Raw genomic sequence first — 14,067 nt, forward strand, 5'->3', positions numbered from 1 at the left:
TCTTTCTGAAAGGCCAGAAAAAAACCAAACCCTCAACAAAATCATGTTTTGCAAGTTTACATGCAACACAGCCTTTCTGAACCTGCTTACGTCTCCCAAGTCTGCAATTGAAATATTTTTCTGAAACTTGGGGATATACACGCAAGAATACATAGCTTAGGAGCAGACTGTACTGTGTATGTATGTGTGCCTGGGTCTCTTATTGAAGGAAATACCCTTTTTCCTTTTCGTGGCTCCTGAGATTTATGCAGTTGGCAAGCATTTCAAGTTTTAATTGTGAGTCGCTGGATGTTAACCCAAACACTCTTTCTTTGCAGGCATGGAATAAGCAATAGGGGGGAAAAACAAAGGGATAAAACAGCTTGCTTGGTTATATAAACAAATCAAATGACTACTGCGGCCCATCAAGTTTTTCACTGTAATAGGGACTCACTTCTCCTGGTCAGTTGCTGGTGCCAAGACTATTACATGTTGCACTTATCATCAAATCAGCTTTCTATACTAATTAAGTCTCTTGGAGTACTCTCTTGGCATCTCTTGTGCAGACTGGCTGTAGCTTTGGACACAGGCATAAATATGAGGCTCTGTCTGTGTAAATTCTCAGTACCATTTATTTTGATTCCTGGAACGTGAAAGAATAGAGCTTAATATTTTCAGCTTCTTTCTGCTACTTTAATTAAAATCAATATCTGTCACTGTGAAAATGGATGGTCTTCCTGGACAAGAGCTATCGGCCTCTTCAGAGAGAATGGAGTGAAGGGAAAGACATTGTAAGAAACTGTGAATTGTCTAATTACCCATTAGATATGACATTGAGATCTTTCAAAAATTAGGCTTTTGCATCTGCTATTGAAATAAAAGGATATATGGGAGTGAATAGTATTTTAAAATATAAATCTTATCAGGAGATGTTTGCTTTTTAATACAGTCCCAGAGCTGAATATGGAGATTTTAAGCATTGACCCTGACTTTTGCTGATGCTGTATTTTCAATTGGAATAGGTTTTCAGAGTAAATGGGAATCAAACAGAGAACTCTATCACTGCTTAGGCTCTGTTTTGACAGTCTTCATTCTGGGTACTGACCACTGTATCTCCACAATTCAATTAAAGATTAAATTTTTAAAAGTGTGTTTGAACTACAGGTCTCACTTGGGAATAAATGGAATTTATATTTTAAGGTATTGTTATTGTTTTTTCTACACCAGGTAAATGCAGAGAGTCTTCCTGCATGTGGAATTGTTTAATGTTTGTGCAGAAGACATCCCTGGTACAAGAAATGAATATAAATGAATATATAAAATACATCCTGTAAACAAAGCAATATACTCTACTTGGCTGTGTCTTTCAGAAAGAAAAAAAGCAGCTTGGCAGTGTCAGAAAAAGTTTTCATTTCTTCTCTCATACTATTCCTTTTTAGTAAGACCAATGTTTTTTCTATTTAATTTTTCGCACTGAACTCATCAGAGTAACTTTTATGGCCACTCTCTTTAAGGCAGCAGAACTTTCACGAGTGAAGATTTCTTGCTTTAGGATTTGTGGCTGTAATGCAGGAATGGTCTAAAACCGTAAAGTAGTATAAGTGAGTCTTGGGAGGGCACAAGTTTGCACTCATTGAAAAACAGAACAGTGAAGTTCCCAGTAAGGCTGTCACAAAGAAACACAGCTTTTAGCTTAGAAAAGAATGTGGGAGACAGAGAGCATAATTTGGATGCCAATTAAGAAAAGTCTCCTTAGCTTTGTCTGAAGTTCATTTAAACTCTGTATTAGCCACAAAAAGGAAGTTATTGATTAAAAATTGAGTTGTTATCAAGCAGCTCTTAAGCAGGACACTTGATTTCTCTTTCTGACTTTCCTGTCATCATCTGTCTTCTCTGTATTCCACACAATTGGTTTTTTTCATACCTACTAAGCCAGTTGGATCACTTAGTGAGTAAAAGCTAAGATTCAGTGTGTTCATACCACCATGTCTATTTTAATATTTTGCTTGATAGGCAGGGCAGCTTCTGAGGATAGTGCTATTGACAGAACAAAAAATACAAGGAGTGTGGTAGTGTTGGAATTAGAGCTGTCTGGAAACCCTGGTAGCATAATCATTAGTTTTCCTTATTTATTTCTTAAAACCCTGCTGGACACCTTTATCTGCACATATGCAAAGCTGCAGGTTGCTTTACCCAAGTGGCTGGAAATGCTAGTTTTTTCTGCTCAGACTGGCCTCTGTAATGAAATGAAAATGAAACAGCACGAGTAAGTTCCTTTTGTTACTAAGATAGCAAGGCTTGAAGTAATATTACTGATTCTCACTGGGCATGTGTTGGTGGATGAGACAGAAAATTCAGTCTTATTTCAGAAACAATGTGAATGTGTAAAGAAACTTAAATTGAGTATGATAATAGATCTGTTCATAGATCTATGCCCCCATTTGTAGAAAGACAATGGTTTTTGCAATCAAGTGTTATATCAGGTAGCATTTAGTTTGTTAGGACATAGGCTAGTGAAATCTAGACTAACAGTGAGTAGATTGGTGTTAACATGCAGCAATTGCATGTGGCAGCTACCAAAAGCTGAATCAAAAGTCTTCCATTCTACATATGTTTCTATAGTTTTAAACATTTTATCTTCTGCTTGACTATGTTTTGTGTCCGAATATCAATATTTCTTGGACTGGTATTTAGTTAGATATATTATGGTGTCTCAGAATTAGCTGTTACCTCAGGAAGGAGGTAAGAGAAGTGTTTCTTGTTAATGATCATCTAAAACATTGGAGATAAGTGAGCAGAAGACGGAGTCTGAGATTCATTCTAGTTTTTTGCTTAAAAACATGCAACTGCATTTTAAAAATTATCCATCATTTTGAAAAAAAAAAACATTTTCTCTTTTAACTGAGCACAATGAGGTGCAGCTAAATCATGTATTACTGGATGTGGACAAAACATCTTGCCATTATGTTTTGGATCTTGATCTTTGTCTTCATGCTGCACTCCTGTGCCTGAGGTTCTGATTGCAAGCTCAGAATCTGTTTGACTTTTGTGTTTTGTGTGACTGCGATTGGTTGCAGATTTCAGCTGCGATTTCAGTTTAGAGCCACAGGGTATGCTTGAGCCCCGACTCTCTGGTCATTCATGCAGCAGAATTTGTCTTTCTCCAGTCTGAAGTTGTAAAATTGTCTCATTTTGTTCTATAAAAACTGAGTGCTCAAACTTTTATAGTTGCCTTTAGCACAAGCATCTGGGACCTCTCTGCATGGTTTTTTGTGATGTACATGTGAGGCCAAATGATGGGAAACTGGGATTAGGAGAATTATTCACATTTTTGCTGTTAGGAAATGGAGAAACTGCAGAGTGTCTTGGCACTTCCCTGACTCTATTCAGACTTGTCCAGCACAGACAAGTGCTGTTGGTATGTTGTACCTACAGTGTTATTCAAATGCTGCTTTAAGAAGCTGCCGTGAAACTGATAGGGATAGAGGTGGGAGCCATCACTGGGTAGGATTAGCACTGTAGGCCACATTAAAGTATATTTCTGACTAGTATGGTGATTTGTATTTTATCCATGCAATATATTAGTTATTTATAAACATTCTGTATTTTTGCTAGCAGAATATGAAGAACAATGGATTATTTTATGCATCAGAGTGTCTGTGCACACAATAAATTCCCAGGAGTGGAAAAAAATCTGGGGAGCATGGGAAGTCTGGACCAGAATCTAACTAGGGCCTACTTTATGAAAAAAGTCATCAACAAATCAAATATCTGAAGACTAGATAATGAAATATCTTTTTGGTTACACAGAAAGAGGAAATTTTCACTGAGACTGGCTGCTTGCTGACCTGGCCAAATACATGTAGAACATAATTTTAAAAATTATTACAAGTGAAGTTTTTGTTTTCCATATATTATTTTTCCACCTGGATGCCATTTTGTCTACTGTTAAGAAGATGCAAGGCAAAAACTGAGTTATTGCAGCCATACAAATGGGATGGCTCAAGATGTTTAGCTGGTCTAAAAAGAAGTAAATGATAATTACTTGACAGATTGAGCAATAGGTGTTTTATTTCTTAGTCTCTCTAATTTCATTACTACAGAACATTATCTTATAATTCAATGAACAATGGCGTCCATTGGTTTTTGTTAGAAATGTAAAAAAGAAAAGCCTGAAGAATTCAGCAAAACCCATGTTTTGTGCCTTTATGTGTTCTGGATGCTGGTGTTTTTCAAGGGTTTTCTGGTAAGGCTTCTTTTCACTTTGTTATTTTGCACAGTTTTTCCTGAATGAATCTTTGTGTCATATAGACCTTCACTGACTGCATTCTGACCTTCTCTCTTTGGAGCTGCTGTAAGGAAAGACACACGGTCTGTGTTGGTAAGGATTGGACCAAATGTCCACACTACCTGAAAGTGATATCTTAAATGGTTTTAGGGCTGTTTTGCAAGCTCATACTAATTATTATTTGTCAGCTCCCCCTGAACTGGATTAGAATTCTGGTTGCATATAAGTTTGCAAGGTCTCTTTTTGTTGACCGTAAGAGCAGCATGTTGCACCTTTCACATGAAACAGTAAACAGAATGCAAGTTATGAGGTTCAACAAGTCCAAGTGCAAGGTACTGCACCCGCATCAGGGCAAGCCCAGACATAGGACCAAAGTGAAGATGAAGTCATTTGAGAGCAGCCCTTCTGAAGAGGACTTGGGGGTTCTCATGGATGAAAAGCTGGACCTGAGCCAGCAATGTGCGCTTGAAGCCCAGAAGACCAAACACTCTTGTGCTTCATCCAAAGCACCGTGGGCAGCAGGACAAGGGAGATGATTCTGCCCCTCTGCTTCATCCTTGTGAGACCACCTGGAGAACTGCATCCAGCTATGGGGTCCCCAGCACAGGAAGGACATGGACCTGCTGGAGAAAGTCTAGAGGAGGGCCATGAAGATGATGAGAAGGCTGGAACATCTATGAAGAAAGGCTGAAAAAGTTGTGGCTGTTCAGTCATGGAGAAGACTCTGGGGAGAGCTTAGAGCAGCCTTTGGGTATGTTAAGAGCTTTTACAAAAAAGAATGAGAGCAATTTTTTTTATGGGCAGACAATAATAGGACAAAAGGGAATGGTTTTAAACTTAAAGACAAGATTTAGGTTAGATTTTAGAAAGAAGGTCTTAACTGGGAGGGAAGTGAGAAAGTGGAACCAGTTGCCCAGAGAAGTTGTGGATGTCCCATTCTTGGAAACATTTCAGACCAGATTGGATGAAGCCCTGAGCGACCTGGTCTAGACAGGGAATTGGGAACTAGATGAATTTAAGGTCCCTTCAAACCAAACCTTTCTATAAAATGACTCTATGACTTCCTAAATTCCCAATTCTAGCTGAAAAATGTTTAGCCTGAAACTAATAATTTTTATGGGTCTAATCAGCAATAACTATAACGTTTTCACAGGATGTTCCTGAGTGCATCTAGTTATGGAGGTTCAACAAAACTTCTTTGGATACAGCAATTTCTGAAGCATTGTGATTCCACCTTCTAAATGAATAGCTTTAATGTGCCATAGCTGCCTTTCCAGTCATCAGCTGCTTTGTAAATCATTGCAGTTGATAGCATATTGGGTTCTCGGAAAGCAATTACACAAGACTTTTTTGTATTTTCCCCCTCATCTCTCATTCTATCTGAACCTGTCTCTTTCTCATGTTAATTTTAATGTAAACCTTTTTTGTTTGGGTTTTTTTAAGGCTACGTAGTGTCTGCAGCTCAATGCATTAGCGGTGCCCTCCAATCTCGGGCAGACAAGTTCCATATCAGTAATTTAATAAGTCATATATAAAAAAAAACAGCATAGATTTATTTTATTTTAAAATTGAATAGGGTCATCTGTGTGAGCAATGTATCTGCCAACTACTGTCATTGTTCTGCCTAGGCAAGCTCATTTATCTTTGTTAGTAAACAACTTAAAAGGCACAGTAGTTGGATGGCTTAAGGGAATGTTATTAGGACACAAAATCTCTGATGTCTTGCCTAAATCCAGGCTGAATAACTTATTAGATATCTACCACCAGTATGCAGTTAGGGGATGCAGCTAAATATACGACTAGTATTAGCAGGTGACAGTGGAACAGGCAGTTATCACAGCTGGCAGGTCAGCACAGTTAAATCAATCACAGTCAGGGTGTCTGCAGAGAAAACAGTAAAGGTGCAAATTTGTAAATTCTGACAATCACCAGCATTTGAGGTGCATGTATGCAGTTGCAAAGTCTTAAAATTTAAGGGCCACTGACTGAAAATCTTAGACATAGATGATGAATCTAATTTTTTTCTTCCTTTTTAAACCTAAATTCTTTGGCATGTGGAATGCTTTATGTTCTCTGGTGGGAAACTACGATTTGTGATATATGAAACAATTCAAATAAGCAGTTTAAAACAGGTAAAAATTAGTGAACAATTTGTTTAGTTTTCCAGTCAATTTCCCATACCATCAACTCAGTAGTCCTATGTCAACTAATCTAACACCAGTTTGAAAATGTAGTTTAAGCATGGGTACACAAACATGCTGGATGGTGGGGAAGGGCTTTCTCTGCTGAAGAACCACAGCAAAACCACTATAAATTAAAAACATATAATCTGCCTTCAAAAAAGCCAACATGAACTTGCAAAACCTTTCTGAGACCATTAAAATGTCTGTATTTCCCAGCAGAACGCATTACCCTAAGTGTATCCCTGTGGACTCCAAGAACTCCAGCTACATATAAGAAGTATCTCAAGGGCAACTGCTTCCTCTGTGTCTGAAAAGAGTGCTGTTTTGCTCTTTTTCTGAAGACAGCACATACTTGAAATGATGCGTTTAGATGAGAAAAAGAAGTTATAGAATATACCAAGTTTAATGTCAACACCTGCAAAGCTACTTGTCATGTCAACTGTAGAACTTGGACAATTCTATTATGAAGTAGTTTGAAACACTTGAATGATAAAAATTGATAATAGAAAACTATTGGGGTCATGTAGGCTTCTCAGTATTCAGACCACAATAAATCTTTCTAGTGCTATTGTCCCTTTTTTCACTGAAGTAGAACGTTTCCAACATTCTTCTCTCTTTTGCTCCAGAAGACTGTTTTACAATACACGATACCTTACTGTTTACCTAATTTCTGAAACTTTTTACTTTGTTGCATAGAAGACCAGAGATTAATTTGTTTGTTTTTATTTTTCTTCTTCTGTGAAATTGGCAATGATGGGAATATGTATTTCTTAGATGAAATTAAGTACCTGAAGTTGCTGAATCAGGCCTCAAGTCTGTTCTGTAGAAATGTCCTTCAGCTTTGCACATAAAGAAATGAAGCGAGTTATAATGCTTCTGCTTTCTTCTCACTTACTCTTTGCAACATAGAATACAATGTATGATAAAAAGTTCATTAAATAGAGGTCAGCAAAGAAGTCTGGGAAGGCAGTGAGAGTTTTTCCAAAACAAGGAGTACAAAGTGTAGCAAGGGCAGAACATACTTGTCTGCTGTCTTGCTAAAGCTGCAGCTATTTCATAAGCAGCAATTTTTTTCTCAGTGTTCCAGGCGCCAGAGTGCAGCCCCTTTGTTGGAAGTTGGCAGCAGGGGTATATGAATATATGAAAGGCTACTTGCAGAAAACACTGGGAAACTGTTGAGGATGCACTTATCGGGCACGTTAACACAGTGCTGCTTAGACTGTTTCTTAAACTTCCCAAGACTCCCTCTCTCACATACCTCAGAAAAGGATAGGAAGGAGTGCTGGCCCGAGGTTGTTCTCTTCACATTAAAGCATTGGGATTTTTTGAAAGATAACTGTGATGATGATTGTAAGAACTGTGCTTTTACTTGGCCTACCGAAGGAGCAGAGTAATGCAACCAAATCTCTGCATGAAGAGACTGGGAACAAATTAGCATCAAAAATCTGGGGTTTATATTACACAAGACTTAAGCAACTAGGCAAAAAGAATTTCTCTTATTAGAGAAAACAAAGATGAGTGCACTTGCACAAACAGGAAGAAAATAAAATTAAAAATATAGTTTGAAACTTTTTTCCTTGAGTTTCACCTTGTCTAACATTACTTGTTACTTAGTTACTGAAGAAGACTATTTCTATTTAAGCATTGAAGATTAAAGGCCAAAGATCAAATGTGCTGTAATAATTTTTAAACAAATTTTTAAAAAGATAAAAATATTTACAAAAGATTGAAATTATTCATAGGTTATAAGTATTGCTTCAGTACATATTTCTGAGATCACTATTAGCAATATTAGTTTTGACTTTATTATTGGATGAAGAGCTATATTAACAATATCATCATTATTCTAAGAGGAAAAAGTAAAGACCTCAGTTCTTTTAGCAATTCTGCTGCTGTTTCAGTATTTCTAATTTTGCTGCTCTGAGTTCTTTGTATGAAAACCAAAGGAATATGAAAGAATTGAAACAGCAGGATGTTTCTGTTTCAGTGGCTGATGGCATATCAGCCAGTAACTACTGTATCAGTGATAACACTGCCAGTTTACGAAAGAAGAAGCAAACAACAGAGAAAAGTGAAAGTCTTTCTAAGGTAAGGGTTTATCTGCCAAAATAATAGGCAGCTGTTGTTGTTGCTGTAGATTTAAAATAAATGTATCAAATATTGAATCACTGGTTGATTAATTAGGAAGCTGTATGAATGAAGGAAAAAAATACAGGTTTTCTATGTTACCTGTTACCTCAAAACAAACAGTGAGTGTAATCAAATTTATGAAGGATTGATTAATACTGTTCTCTAAATTATTTTCTTTATTGTTTTCCTGATAAGCAGTCACTGAAGGAGATCAAATTGTTTAGCCTGGAGAAAAAGAGACTCAGAGGTGACCTTATCACTCTCTACAACTTCCTGGTGGGAAGGTGGGTGTAGTCGGGTGGGGTTGGTCTCTCTCTCCAGGCAACAACTGAATAATGAGAGGACAAAGTCCTAAGCTGTGTCAAGGGAAATCCAGGTTGGATATTAGGAAAAAGTTTTTTACAGAAAGAATGATAAAGTACTGCAATAGTCTGCTGAGGGAGGTGGTGTAGTCAATCACCCTGGATTTGTTTTAAAAGACTGGATGTGGCACTCAGTGCAATGGTTTAGTTGAGGTGTTAGGGCATGGGTTGGACTCAATGATCTTGAAGGTCTCTTCCAACCTAGTCATTCTGTGAATGTCTCCATAGTCTGACTTTGTTACAAGTTGGAAATATGTAAGAAAAAAGGGTCAAAATTTCCTAGCTATGTATTATTTTCCTCTGGGATTTTTTGTTTTCTTGGTTGTTTCTTTAGGTTTTTGGGTTTTGTTTGGTTTTGTTGGCTGGTCAGGTGTTTGGTTGGTTTTGGGTTTTTTTTTCTGGTGGTGTGTGGTGGGCTTTTTAATTGTGAAAAGCAGTTGATGGGAAGAGCTGGCTAGAGTTTATCAATTGTCTGACTACTGTGCTCTCTGAGAACTGAAGCTGTTCACGGAGAGAAGTGTGTCCTGACATTTTATTAGCATAGTTCTTAAGAAAGCACTTAACAAAAAGAAGAAAAATGTAAGCCTATCATAGATAATTCTGTTATCTGTGAATACCTCACTGCAGCCCCGCAGTCAGAGCAACTCATGGTTCTTAATAATGATATAATTCTGTGATGCTTGTAAACTCAGAGTGAAACTAGCAAGGTACCATCCACTTTGAAAGATTCTGCAAGTGGGACTAATAACCTGAGCTACAGTTAGTTAGATAATAAGTTATTAGAGTTAATTTAGTGTTAAAAGCTTGATTATAACCTCAGAGCCAGCTGTAAATCTTATCTGTCTTAGTTCTTGTGAGGGGCTGTTCTGAGCCCACTAGAATCCTGTTAATACATACCTTGTCACAGGGTTTCTGATGAGCAGAAACCAGGTAATTTTTTTACTCAGAAATTTCAGATTTTTTCAGGATTTCTACAAACAAAGTATGTTTTAATGGAAAGTACTATGGCAAAAGCTATGGCTTTTTAAGTGAGAGGCTTTTCTTCTGCTTTAACCTTATGATTTGGTAAACTTCAAGAATGCAGCAAAGCAAAAGGGCTCCCTAGTGTTCTGGGAGAGCAGCTGGGCTTGCTTGTTTGAAAAAACAAAAACCAAAAAACCTATAGTGCCTTTCTCACTAAACCTTTCTCACTAAAGGACTTGCAAAGGGGTCCAGTTGAGAAAAGCTAAGGATGGCAGCATGCTGGAGAGAGAGAGGAGAAGACATGTGATTTCTGAGACTTTCTTTACCCAGCCAGGAGATGTGAAGAAGCAGTAAGTTTGGTCCAAAGAAGGACTTCCAGTTTCTTTGTCTAATCACGTGAGACTACCCCTGCTCTCTTGGAATACCTAAAATAAACCAGCTTGAGACAGCAGTTAACCACAGCAATTGCGGCGCTTGTTTGCCTGAACTAGAAAACAGGGAAACAAAAGCAGTCTTTTACTGCTGTTCCTGACCAAAACAAAAAGAATCCTCCCCAGTCCTAAATGCAATACTTAGACGATCTGATCACCCTCAGATTAAATATGCACATTTTTTAGACAAAATAGTGGAAAATTTTCTTGTGTTGAGTTGCCAAAGAACACAGTATTTTTTCTCAAATATTTGTAGATGTGTGCATGGAGCAAAAGGCATCATAAGGATCCATGGGTGCTGCTGAGGAGTCAAGAAGCTCAGTCCAGGGCTGAAGTGGCTTTCAGGAGACCATGACTGTCTTCTTGAGATACTGAGCCCTGAACAGAAGAGCAGTGTCTGTCTTTCTTTAGGTGTTTTACCTCAAGGGGAGAAAGGTACAACTGCTCCCAAACCTTGAATTCTTAGGGCTTGTGAATTTTGCTTTTTCTGCCTTATTGGAAGGTTTCCAGATCTGCAGATGTTTGTTAGTTCATTTATAGTTTAATTTCATTTTCACTGGTAAAGGTGACTTAGAAAACACTCCGCTGCAAATGACAACTTTGTGAATAGATAACATTTTGCAAACCATACATGTTGGCTTACCTGACCTTTTTTTTATTTTTTTTTTTCTCAGAAATAGCAGCTTTGGATGCAGAATCCAACTGTGGATCAAGTCAGCATAGGCCTTAAAAGGTAAAAAGATACTTTCCATATTATGTTTATGGGGAAAATTTTTTAGAAATTGTCTAAAGGTTGATAATTTTTAGCTTTTCTCCCTCAGCTTCTACTCACTCAATATCCAACCATTAGGAAAACTAGAATTTTTCAACTATTTATGTTTCTTGATTCTAGGGACTATATGACTTGCTAAGCTTTATAATTTTGTTACTCAGTGATCTTTTTTTTTCATTTTTAATAACCAGCTTCTTTTTTGGAAGGGGGTGTGGTGTGGTGGGGGAAGTAAGGAGGAGGCTCATTACAATTTTTGATAATAATAAACAAAGTTGTGTTGCATAAGTGTTAGCTGGAGTGAAACCAGTTGCCAAATGTACTTGTATGCAAATGTCCTTGGCACCAGGTTCAACACCACCTTCCACAAACTTGGACAGCCATCATGATGCTATTTGTACAAGGCACCTAAACTCAAGAGTAGAATACAAAAGAAACTGCTAAGGCAGCTGTTGACGACAAAAACTAATTTAATTTCTTAACTATAGCACAGCTTCCTACTCCATTTTCTTTAACACTCAGCTCCTGGGGTCACTCCTGTGAAGGCATTTTCTGTTGTGCCAAGACAAACCACACATAAACCACATGGAGGATACAGCAATTATTTCTTATTAATATATACAGTAACAAGCTGGGACTATCATTTTTGTGTGGAGATTTTATGTTTACTGTTCTGGTGTTTTCTCTCAGTGAGTCTGTACTGGCCAAACATCTTCCAGTCAGATGTGGAAGAGTAAAACTCCATGGCATCTTGAGATGGAATGACCCACAATTTTGCTGAGCTGTCTTTGTTTTTTTCTCACAGATTTTTTATTTTGTCACAATGCTGTCACAGTCTTACTTGAAAGCTCCTAGTAAAGTTTCAGCTCATCCCTTTTCTTTCTGTGTTCTTTCTTTATTTATACTTTTTCTCTTCCAGGACTTGGTAACTTCAATTAAACTCTTGCTAAACTCTTGCATTCTGACTGACGTGAGAGTAGAGCTATGGTTTCATCTTTAAGTTTTTTTCATTAAAACCTGTTCAAGTCACATATTTCCCCTCTTCCACTACATATTTAGGAAAAATCCATTTGAAGTACTACTTATACTCATTATGTACATACAAATTATGTTTGAAACTAAGGAGAAAGTTCTGAGTTCTGAAATTTTAATTGATACCTGTGAGAGCAACAGGGTTTTGCTTATATTTTTACATTGCAACTGAGAATTCAGTCAAAATTTAGCAATAATAGACTGTATAGAGCTAGCAAAATGCTTCATCTTTTTGTCATCAGAATGAATTAATTTCTTCTTTCATAACTATCTGGATTCAACAGCCTTGGCTAATTTAGCAAATGCAATTTTTCAGTGCCATATAAAAATGATCATTCTCCTTCCCAGCTTGATTTTGCTAGGTCGTGGAACCATGTGCATTTCAGTTGTGACATGCAAAGCTTAATACTTTTTCTTTTAATGTCTACTGAGCTTGTGGAGCTTTTTTCTCTTTTTTGGCCTGGGTTTATTGTTGTTGTAAATAACAAAATATAATATAATATAATATAATATAATATAATATAATATAATATAATATAATATTAATGTATTAATATTATATATTAATGCATTAATGTATTAATATTATATATTAATATATTAATATAATATAGTAATATAATATATATAATGTAATAATATAATATAAGAATAAAATATCACAGTAGGGCAAAAAAAAAAGACGTTTGCAGAAAAAAGACAAAAATCTTCCACTTGTGCTCAGTGTTGGTTTTGTGAAGGACCAATCCTTATAAATCAAGGAAGAAAAAAGTCTTACAATCTTTGCTCTTGTGATGTCTTCAACTATGGTTCCTGATTGCCTGTATTTTAATACCAAAAAAGCATAAAGTTTTTACATAGGCCCTAGAACTCTCAGCTCAATTTAAAGAAGGAATGGCTAATTTCAATGCTGTCTTCTCAGGCCATAAATTTCACAGATTATGAGTGTGAATAGCTGGAAGCAATGTTCTCATTCTCTTTAAATTTAAATTCCACTGCTGTTCTTTTCATGGTGACATTTTTGCACTTCTGAATGTGAAAAAAGCAATAGTGGCTGTTGCAGGAAAATTCTCTAATGCCTCACGAAGGAAACATACCTATTTCTCTTGTTCTCCAGATAACTAATTTGGGGTCTTTAAACCTTCTTTTGCATGGTGTTCTCATCTATTTATAATTTTATGAGTGTCTTTGTGGTTGCCTTCCTTAAAATATTATTTTCTTCTGATGATAGTATAAAAGCTTTTCAAAACAGAACACAGTCCATTTGACTGCTGGTTATCTATTGGCTGTCCATTGAATGTAATGTTCAAAGCTCTAAAAACAGAACCATGGTATGTAGCACCTTGCTTAGCAGTGTGGTGGAAGGCTTATTTTCCCTGTATACTTTGCACAAGGAAGCAGTGGAAAAATCATCTGTTAATTTGAGCAACTTTTTGGAACCATTTTGTTTTTCAGTCTCTACATTCTGAATGCTATATAAGACTATAGCAAAAATAAAAAATCTCTTACCTTTAAAAGGGGATGGTTTCAGCTTTGTCCATTATGCTCATATTATTCCTCAGTCTGAAGGTCTTATAGTGCTAAAGGGAGTAGCTTGGCAGCATGAGTTGTTTAGCAGGATGTTCATAAACAGGGAAACATTCTTTTAGTTTTTGTTAAGGAGAAAAGAATGTGATTCATTAAAAATTTCTCCCAAACTGCTCTATGCTGTGTTGATCACACTTGTACAAAACAGAAATCATGACGAGCTGATTCCACTGTCACATCTGTGCCAGCCCTGAGGTCTCTGGTCACTTAACTCTGTCTCCCAGCTCACGTCAATATTTGTGTCACCTTAATCTACAGCATGATCTCCAAATTGGAAGTGTTTAATTATTCCAAGTTGTTAAAACATGCTGGTTTGACTCCTCAGGAAGCCTGAACCAAAAGT

At 36.8% G+C, this 14,067-nt stretch overlaps 1 long non-coding RNA gene across 4 annotated transcripts in view; it reads left to right on the forward strand.

Annotated features, from left to right (window-relative positions):
- Positions 1–14,067, forward strand: part of LOC139592977 (uncharacterized) — a 124,353-nt gene that overhangs the window by 95,557 nt on the left and 14,729 nt on the right. For all 4 annotated transcript variants that reach the window (XR_011680158.1, XR_011680156.1, XR_011680157.1 and 1 more), the window contains 3 exons: positions 8,779–8,864; positions 10,139–10,255; positions 11,011–11,069. This is a non-coding gene — a long non-coding RNA (uncharacterized lncRNA). The remainder of the gene's footprint in view (positions 1–8,778; positions 8,865–10,138; positions 10,256–11,010; positions 11,070–14,067) is intronic.

The sequence above is a fragment of the Agelaius tricolor genome, unplaced genomic scaffold, assembly GCF_023055355.1.
Source record: "Agelaius tricolor isolate 1412-34295 unplaced genomic scaffold, bAgeTri1.0.p SCAF_9, whole genome shotgun sequence".
Lineage (NCBI taxonomy): Eukaryota > Metazoa > Chordata > Aves > Passeriformes > Icteridae > Agelaius > Agelaius tricolor.